Here is a 9,194-nt window from a genome sequence, read left to right on the forward strand (position 1 = left end):
TGATCAACACTACGAATGTTGGAAACACACCAGACACACCATGTGAAGTTATTTAACCCGATTATCGTTATTTATGAGTCCTTAGCCCAAGTGAAGGAGTTCAAGTACCTCGGGGTCTTGTTCGCGAGTGAGGGACTATGGAGCGTGAGATTGGCCGGAGAATCGGAGCAGCGGGGGCGGTATTGCGTTCGCTTTACCGCACCGTTGTAACGAAAAGAGAGCTGAGCCGCAAGGCAAAGCTCTCGATCTACCGGTCGATCTTCGTTCCTATCCTCACCTATGGTCATGAGGGTTGGGTGATGACCGAAAGGACGAGATCGCGGGTAAAAGCGGCCGAGATGAGTTTTCTCAGAAGGGTGGCTGGCGTCTCCCTTAGGGATAGGGTGAGAAGCTCAGTCATCCGTGAGGAACTCGGATTAGAGCCGCTGCTCCTTTACTTAGAAAGGAGTCAGCTGAGGTGGTTCGGGCATCTGGCAAGGATGCCCACTGGGCGCCTCCCTTTGGAGGTGTTTCAGGCACGTCCATTGGGGAGGAGACCTCGGGGAAGACCCAGGACTAGGTGGAGAGATTATATCTCAACACTGGCCTGGGAACGCCTCGGGATCCCCCCGTCAGAGCTGGTCAATGTGGCCCGGGAAAGGGAAGTCTGGAGCCCCCTGCTTGAGCTGCTCCCCCCGCGACCCGACCCCGGATAAACGGATGACGATGAGATGAGATGAGAACGTTATTTATATCCGAGATTATTTAATCTAACCCTAAACTCTATCATGCACCCAAACACGGCGGCGTTTGGGTTTCCTACCTCGGACTCTAGCGCAGCCACAGGCGCGTTGAACCATTTTTGTGACACACAATGATCAAGCGTCACGTTAGGCGCGTTACTCGCGTTATCCAACGCGAGTAACGCGGTTGGTGTGGCCGTACCATTAGTCGATTGATCCATGATGAATGGAACAATTGCCTCGCAACTGGCTGTTTATATCTAGCCGGTGCCATGTTTGGGTGCGTGTCTGTGCCGTAAAGCATTTTCGAAACTACAATCTGACTACATTTTCGAGGATACTTCCGCTGCGTCACATCCGGATTGTGTCGGTCCGAACAGATCAAGTTGCATATGCGCTTTTTCACTGGAGAGGCGACATGGGTAAATGACACACCCACCAATCGACCCAGAAATGGATGCAGAACCATCAGCATAACTCTCAACCTGCATACTTAATGTAATTTTGGCTAAAAAAGTTGCATAGTGGGCCTTTAACATGCCTTTGCTTTTCAGGGGTGCCGCCAGCTCGCCCGTGACTGTGCACAGCTGCACAGTGGTGGGCTCAAACTGAGTCCAGCCTGGCACCACATCTGTTCTCACCAAAGTCACACACAAAAGAGCTCAGCACCCCATCCACTTTGACAGGGACACAACACGAGTCCCCAACAAAGGTACGCCCCACCACGACAACAGGCCCCAGACATGTGTTGTCATCTGCTTCTTGGGGAAGTGGAGCCTGGCTTTCCCATCTGTGCTGCTGGGCCCCTCCTGTCAATAGGGCAGCTTGAGGAAGTAGCATTGGGGTGAGGGATGGGGTTGGAGGTGGAGCTGGGGTCTGCACGGCCCCCTCTGTGCGGTCCCTGAGCCGTTTCCCTGAGCCCTCGTGACCACACCCCCCGCGGACCCTGGGACCCGGGCGTGGGCTTGTGGGCTGTCTGCAGTGACACAGCCCTTAGCAGTACGGTCACTTCAGCCACCCCTGCCGGCTTCTCCGGCTCTAAGGGCACCCCCACCGAAGCCCTTACAGCAGCTGAGCTCTCCTTTTGGGGGACCTTAGTAACCCCACCCCACACTATCTCCCTCTCTACCGCCACCTCAAAGGCCGTCTGCAAAGTCTGTGGATGCTGCAGCTGTACCTGGACACGTAGTTCAGTGGGGAATAAGGCTCTAATGAACTGGTCCCGTGCCAGCTCGCTCTGCCCACCTTGGTCCATGTGAGCATACGCCCGCCGAGTCAGGCTCTCCATGTCCTTGGCCAATGAAAGCAACGCTCCCCAGGCTTCCTGCACCGATTGCTCAGTTAATTTCGCAGAAGCCCAGGCTGTCAACACTGTCCAAACCCCCTCTTAAGAGCCCCCACTAAAGCCCTATAGATATGTCTACCCTCCGGGCTAGGCAGTAGAAGGCAGGACAGGGCATCGTCCGTTAGGCACAAAGCCAGCTGCAGCGCTTAGCCTCCATCGACCATGGGCTGGGGTAATAGTTCAAATTGGGCGTGGAAAGCCTCAAAGTCCGACCTGCCGGAGAACTTAGTCGTTTTTACCACTGTGACAGGTTGGGGGTGACACCATGTTTGTTTACATGACGGTGATGGGCGCCGCCATGTTTGTTTACGCCATGTTTTGACAGGAGCTGAGCAACACCGTCGCATAACCGCGTGCCGCCCATCATAAAATGACAACATCACCTGAGGACTCAATCCTCCTGCAAAACGCCCAAAACAAGATAGCTTACCTGACTGATGACATCCGTAGACTTTCTGCTGAGCTGCGAAAGAAAGAAGCGATCCTCTCCAGTTTCAGTGAAAAACTCTGGGAGAAGGAACTTTTACTCTCCAGCTTCACTGATCTCGCAACCGATCAATCAAAGCAGATCTCCACCCTCAGTGCAGCCCTCCAGGACACGGTCCTCTGGGACCCATCAGGCATCCGAGCACCTGTCTCCTCCACTCCTGGCCCTCAACCCTGGACGGAGGTCATCGTTTGCGACCGAAGAAGAAGGCACACTAGGGCGGTCATACCTGCTCTGCCCCTCGGAAATCGGTATGAGGCCCTCGCCGCAGTCGAAGCTTCAATCACTCCACCGGCCAAGTCGGACGAACAGCAGGACCTACCGCGTGCCTCGCCAGCCCAGTCATCACCTCCGGCAACTTCCCACTGGACGCTTGCCAGTGTCCCGGCGATTGGGGCTGCTCCTCCGGTCGATTCCTCCCTGGGGGCTGAAGTTATCACCAACGGCTGTCCAGGGGTTCCTCCGGTGAAGCATCCGTCCGTCGCCGCATCTACCATCCAGTCCGATCAACCAGGCCAACAGCAAAATGGATATTCCTCATCCCGGCGAAGACTGCTGCAGGAGGCAGTCTCCAGGCGATCGGCACCTTTTCCCACGGTGCCTCCTGAGGCGGAGCCCGACAGTGCCTCTCCTCTCCAGCCCTCGGTGGAACAGCCGCTGCAGGGAGCCTCTGGAACCACTGCCACCACACACTGTATCCCCGGCCCCAAGATCCCAGTCATTCAGCCACTGTTCCCACCATCCACTCTGATAATCGGCGACTCCATCACTAGACATTTGCGCTTCTTCAACGTTATCACGCGTTGTATGCCAGGCACCTTGGTTACTGATGTCCTGGCTGAGCTCCGGGATATGCTACCAACTCTCCCATCTACAATTCTGAGGATTATCGTCCATGTCGGGTCAAATGACTCTGCCCGTTGTCAGTCAGAGCTCACAAAAACTGACTTCAGTGCTCTCTTTAGCTACCTTAAGCAGTGTGGTAAATCTGTATTTGTCTCGGTCCAATTCCTACCATTGGGCGCAGGAACAAGCGTTTCAGTAGACTTTTGAGCCTTAACACTTGGCTTCGGGACACTTGCGGGGAAACCAACGTGGGCTTTATTGACAATTTCGATGTTTTCTGGAACAGACAATCACTCTACTTGAGGGCTGGATTACACCCAAACGCGAAAGGCTCACGCCTGCTAGCTGCAAATATCCACTATACCGTGACATGCATAGACACATGCAGATGCAGTCGCCATGCTCAGAAATGACTTCCTGCCTCTGACCTCCGCTCCTCTCCTGTGGAAACTACGATCCCCCTGCAGCTTACAGCATCTAGCGCCCTCTGCTGTCCCATTCCGGCATTGACAACTAATAGAAAAATACCCAAGACTAGGCAAAGTGGAAAATATGGAGTGCATCGCCGCGTATTACGGAGCTTGCAGAGACTTCCACCCTCAGCTCTGTCTCCTATCACCATGGAGCTGTTTAATACACAATCTCTCACAAATAAATCTCTCCTCATAAATGACCATATTATAGAGAAAAGGCTTGACTTCATGTGCCTAACTGAAACCTGGCATAAACCAGCGGACTACTACGTGCTCAATGAAGCATGCCCGCCTGGATACAACTACATGGAGAAAGCCCGCAGCTCTGGTCGTGGTGGTGGACTGGCCATCATACACCGGGCTGAACTAAAACTATCTCCTCTGCAAATGCCTGACCTTTCCTCTATGGAATGTCTGGCCTTCAAATGCAAACATCCATACCCCATGACAGTGCTTCTCATTTACCGTCCTCCAAAGCCAAACTCATCTTTTTTACCAGAGATAAGTGATCTGCTGACCTCACTCTGCAGTATCTCAACAAACATTGTCATTGTTGGTGATCTTAATATCCATGTCGACAACCCCTCCTGTCTGTTTGCAGCAGATTTCCTGAATGTGCTTGAGTGTCTTGGCCTGCAGCAGCATGTTGAGGTCCCTACTCACACCAAGGGGCACACTCTGGATCTGGTCATCACTGACACTGCCCTAATTAATAACATACAGGTCTACGATCTTGGTGTATCTGACCACAAGGTGGTCTCAATGGCCTTTACTTTTATGCTGCCTACCACTACACTTAGGCGTCAAATGTCTTTTCGCAACTGGAAAATAATTGACGCAGCCACTATGAGCATGGATCTCCAGCTCATCACCTGCCCAGCATCTGCATCAGCGGATGAATTGGTGGAGATCTATAATACCTCACTGAGCAGTGTTTTTGATCTCCATGCCCCGGTCAAATCACGTATTGTTAATTTCTCACGGTCTGCTCCATGGTTCACTCATGAACTGAGGAAAATGAAAACAGCTGGGCGTGTCTTGGAACGGCGATGCAGGCACTCTGGGCTCACAGTCCATAAGCTGGCCTTCCGTGAGCATCAAAAGGCCTATTCAAATTCCCTTAAAGATGCTCGCTCACAGTTCTACTCCAGCCTAATAAATGAAAACCCTGGAAACTCTAAACAGCTTTTTTCCACCATAAAGCATCTCCTGAAACCACAACCATCCTCCTCAACTGAAGCTACAGAAGAGCAATGTAACAGCTTCATCGACTTTTTCAGATCAAAGGTCGACAGCATTCGCTCTGAGATGTCCAGCTCTCCATCTCTGCTTCCCTCTGACGCCAACACCCTGTCTGCAAGTGTGCTGTCTCCCCTGCATCTTGCTGAGGTTCAGGAGAGCCATGTTGAGGAAATCATCAGGAAAATGAAACCCTGTACCTGTACCCTGGACCCCATTCCCACTGCTCTGCTCAAGTTACACATCCCCACTCTCAGTCCTCTCATCACCAAAATTGTCAACCTTTCCCTTGAGTCAGGCTGTGTCTCGCCGGCTCTCAAGGTCGCTGTCATCCGTCCCCTTCTCAAGAAGCCCACCCTGGACCCGGAGGTCCTAGCCAACTACCGGCCTATCTCCAACCTTGCCTTCCTGTCCAAAGTGCTAGAGAAGGTAGTTGCTTCTCAACTTCAGGACCACCTCAAACACAACAACCTGTTTGAAAAATTCCAGTCAGGATTCCGTTCAGCCCACAGCACTGAAACCGCCTTGCTCAGGGTGACGAATGACCTGCTGATGACAGCCGATGCAGGATCACCCTCACTCCTCATCCTCCTGGATCTGACTGCTGCATTCGACACAGTGGATCACACAATCCTCCTAGATTGCCTCCACACCACCATTGGACTGTCAGGCTCTGCACTCAAGTGGTTCCAGTCCTACCTATCTGGCAGAACTGAGTATGTCTCACTGGGAAGATGCAATTCCAGACAGCTCCCTGTCTCCTGTGGTGTTCCACAAGGGTCTGTCCTCGGCCCTATCCTCTTTATTATCTACATGCTCCCCCTCGGCTGTGTTGTCAGCAGACATGGGATGTCCTTCCACTGCCATGCCGATGACACACAGCTGTACATCAAAACTGCCCCAAGCCCCTCTGCTGCCATGTCATGTCTCACTGCCTGTCTTGGGGAGATAAAGGCATGGATGAGAAACAACTTTCTCCAGCTAAACAGCAGCAAAACCGAGGCCCTTCTTGTTGGCACTCCACACCAGGTTCAGTCATCCTCCATAACTCATCTCACCTTCGACAGTCAGGTCATACCCCTCTCCACCACAGTAACAAATCTAGGAGTTCGGTTTGACCCTCACCTCACCTTCAAAGATTATATAAAGCATCTGTGCAAAATCTCCTTCGACCATCTCAAAAACATCGCCAAGCTCCGCCCCATTTTAACCCTGCCAGATGCTGAGAAGCTCGTCCACGCCTTCATCTCCTCAAGACTGGACTACTGCAATTCACTGTTCACTGGGATCACTGGCAGGAACATCCAAAAGCTGCAGTACATCCAGAACAGCGCTGCCAGGATCCTGATGAGAGTCAGGAAATAAAACCACATAACCCCCATTTTACACTCACTGCACTGGCTTCCTGTCTCATCCCGCGTTGACTACAAAGTCCTCCTACTCACCCACCAATGCATAAACGGTCATGCCCCCCCTTACCTGCAAGAACTCATCACTCCCCAAACATCAACCCGCCCCCTCAGATCAAATAACAGTCTGTCCCTGCAGATCCCAAACACCAGGCTACGCACCATGGGCGACCGGGCCTTCGCCGCTGCAGCCCCTCGACTGTGGAACAGCCTCCCGGACCACTTAAGGGCAACACAGACACTAGACTGTTTTAAGACTGGCCTAAAAACCTTTTTATTCATAAAGGCATTTCCTACTTTTTAAAAAATGTATACATTTTCTTAAACTGTCCTTTTGTCCTTTAGCACTCTGAGATTCTGCTTAGAATGAAGAGTGCTCAACAAATAAAATGAATTATTATTATTATTATTATTACATGAGGGTGATTGGCGCCACCATGTTTGTTTACATCTCGAGCAGCGACGTACGTCCTGCAGTGGTCGAAACCCCGCGAAACGCAGATGAGGGAGTTATGCTGGCGTCGGCAGCCATCCTCACAGCAGACTAACCGGCGAGATGCTCTTTTTAAATTTTTGTTGACTTCTGACACCAATGTAGCGTTCTCAGAAACGAGGCGGATGCAATGTCTAATCTAGGGTCTATTCAACAAGCTAACTGTACACATTCAGAATGGTATAACTAACGGTATCACTAACGGTAACCTTAGTGTGTGTGTATATGTCCCAGGCCAAGCTACCGTGGCCCACGGGTGACTGCCAGGCCACCCATTATGGTTGCAGTTATAGTTTGGTCCGTTGTACTCATATTGACAATGTTTATATGATTGAGGGCATTAAACTAATAAAATAATGATTACCCCTGTCTGATGTATGCTACTATACATGCAAGTTCTCAGAATATACATACATATGAAATACATATTGGTATCAAATACATATGATACCAATTATAGGAGGGCGTATGGTACCATGGTGGGCGTCGTGGCAAATGAAAACATAGTCCACTGCGCGCAGATCGGGGAGCATGTGGAAAGCGGGGGTGCCGTGTTGCGACGTGGGAACGGGCGCGAAAACCTTGGCGGTTCCCAGGAGGGAGGAACATTGTCTGGCCGCCGACCAGGGAACCAAGGTGTTAGGAATAAAATCCCCCGGCACTCGTAGGGACTGCCCGTAGACCAGCTCCGTCGATGAGGACTGCAGGTTCTCCTCAGGGGCGCACCTGAGGCCGAGCATTACCAATGGCAGCCTAACCACCCAGTCGCCGTCCTTCAAGCTGGCTCGTAGGGCCGCCTTCATGGAACGGTGAAAACCCCCAACCCCTTAGCCACCGCGTTCCAAAGTTCCGAGGTGAACGGCGAGCCCCGGTCCGAGGAGAGGTCTGAAGTAGTCCCAAAGCGTGCGACCCACGTGCAGATGAACGCGCGCGCCACGTCGGAAGCCGACCTCGAGGAGAGGGGAACAGCTTCAGGCCAGCGGGTCGTCCTGTCGACCATGGTGAAGAGGTAGGTAAACCCGTGAGAGGAGGGAAGCGGTCCCACCAGGTCGACGTTGACGTGGTCGAACCTGTAAACAGTAAACTCTCCAAAGGGGGCCTTAATATGGCGGTGCACCTTGGACCGTTGACAGTCAACGCATGAGCTGACCAAAGCACCAACGTCCCTTCTAAGCCCCTGCCACACAAACTTCTGGGAAACCAATTTTACCGACGGCTTCCTGCCGGGGTGGGAAAGGCCATGCAACGCCTCAAACACAGGCCGGCGCCAGGTCACCGGGACCAGCGGCCGAGGCTGGCCTGTGGAGACGACGCACCATAGCCTCACGTCTGAGCTACCAACCGCGACCTCCGCCAGGCGCAAACCCGTATTCGTATTCCTTATGATCTGGACTCTGTGATCGGAGGCCTGGTCCGCGCTCATACAGATGTAATCCAGGCCCAGTTGGACGGCTCCGATGACTGTTCTGGAGAGAAAGTCTGCGACCACGGCACGATGTTTTTTCTCGCTTATGTTGGTTGGTATGGGAAACCAGTGACAAGCTGCTGCAAAGTCTGTCTTCAAGTGTTGTAAATAGTGTCCATCTGATGCCTCAAGGTTGATCTACGGTTGTTCTTCGCATCACCCAGTCTATGACGGTATTGAAGAGTGTGAAAAATAGCTTTCTTCACGCACATTGTTGTTGTTAAAAAGCATCTCTTTACTTAAAACACAGGACAACTGCCGAGTCACTTGCACAACTCCAGCTCCTCCAGTCTAAAACTCTGGCCCTCTTAAAGAGCACCAGAATGGGTGTGGCAGTGCCTATTATTAGCCTATGAGCCACAGCTGCGGACTATCACGGCTAACCAGCCAGACAGGAGCATGTGAATCTTTTAAAACATGTTTAAAAACAGTGAAGATGCCATTCACATCTTAACAAAGAGTAATGCGCACTTCACGCATCCTTGCCTCACTCCAGTCTTGGCTTAAAAAGTGTGGTTGATGATTCCTACTTGGCATGTGAAGTTGGTGTGAAAACCCTTTTATGATGAGGATGATTTCTTATGGAATCCCATACAAACGTAGAATGTGCCATAAACTGTCCCTGTGGATGCTGTTAAATGCTTTCTCAAAGTCAAAAAAACTGATATATAGTTGTCTTTGCCATTCTGTGCACTGCTCTATGATGTTGCGCTGA

This window comes from Gadus macrocephalus, chromosome 21 (assembly GCF_031168955.1).
Source record: "Gadus macrocephalus chromosome 21, ASM3116895v1".
Taxonomy (NCBI): Eukaryota; Metazoa; Chordata; class Actinopteri; order Gadiformes; family Gadidae; genus Gadus; species Gadus macrocephalus.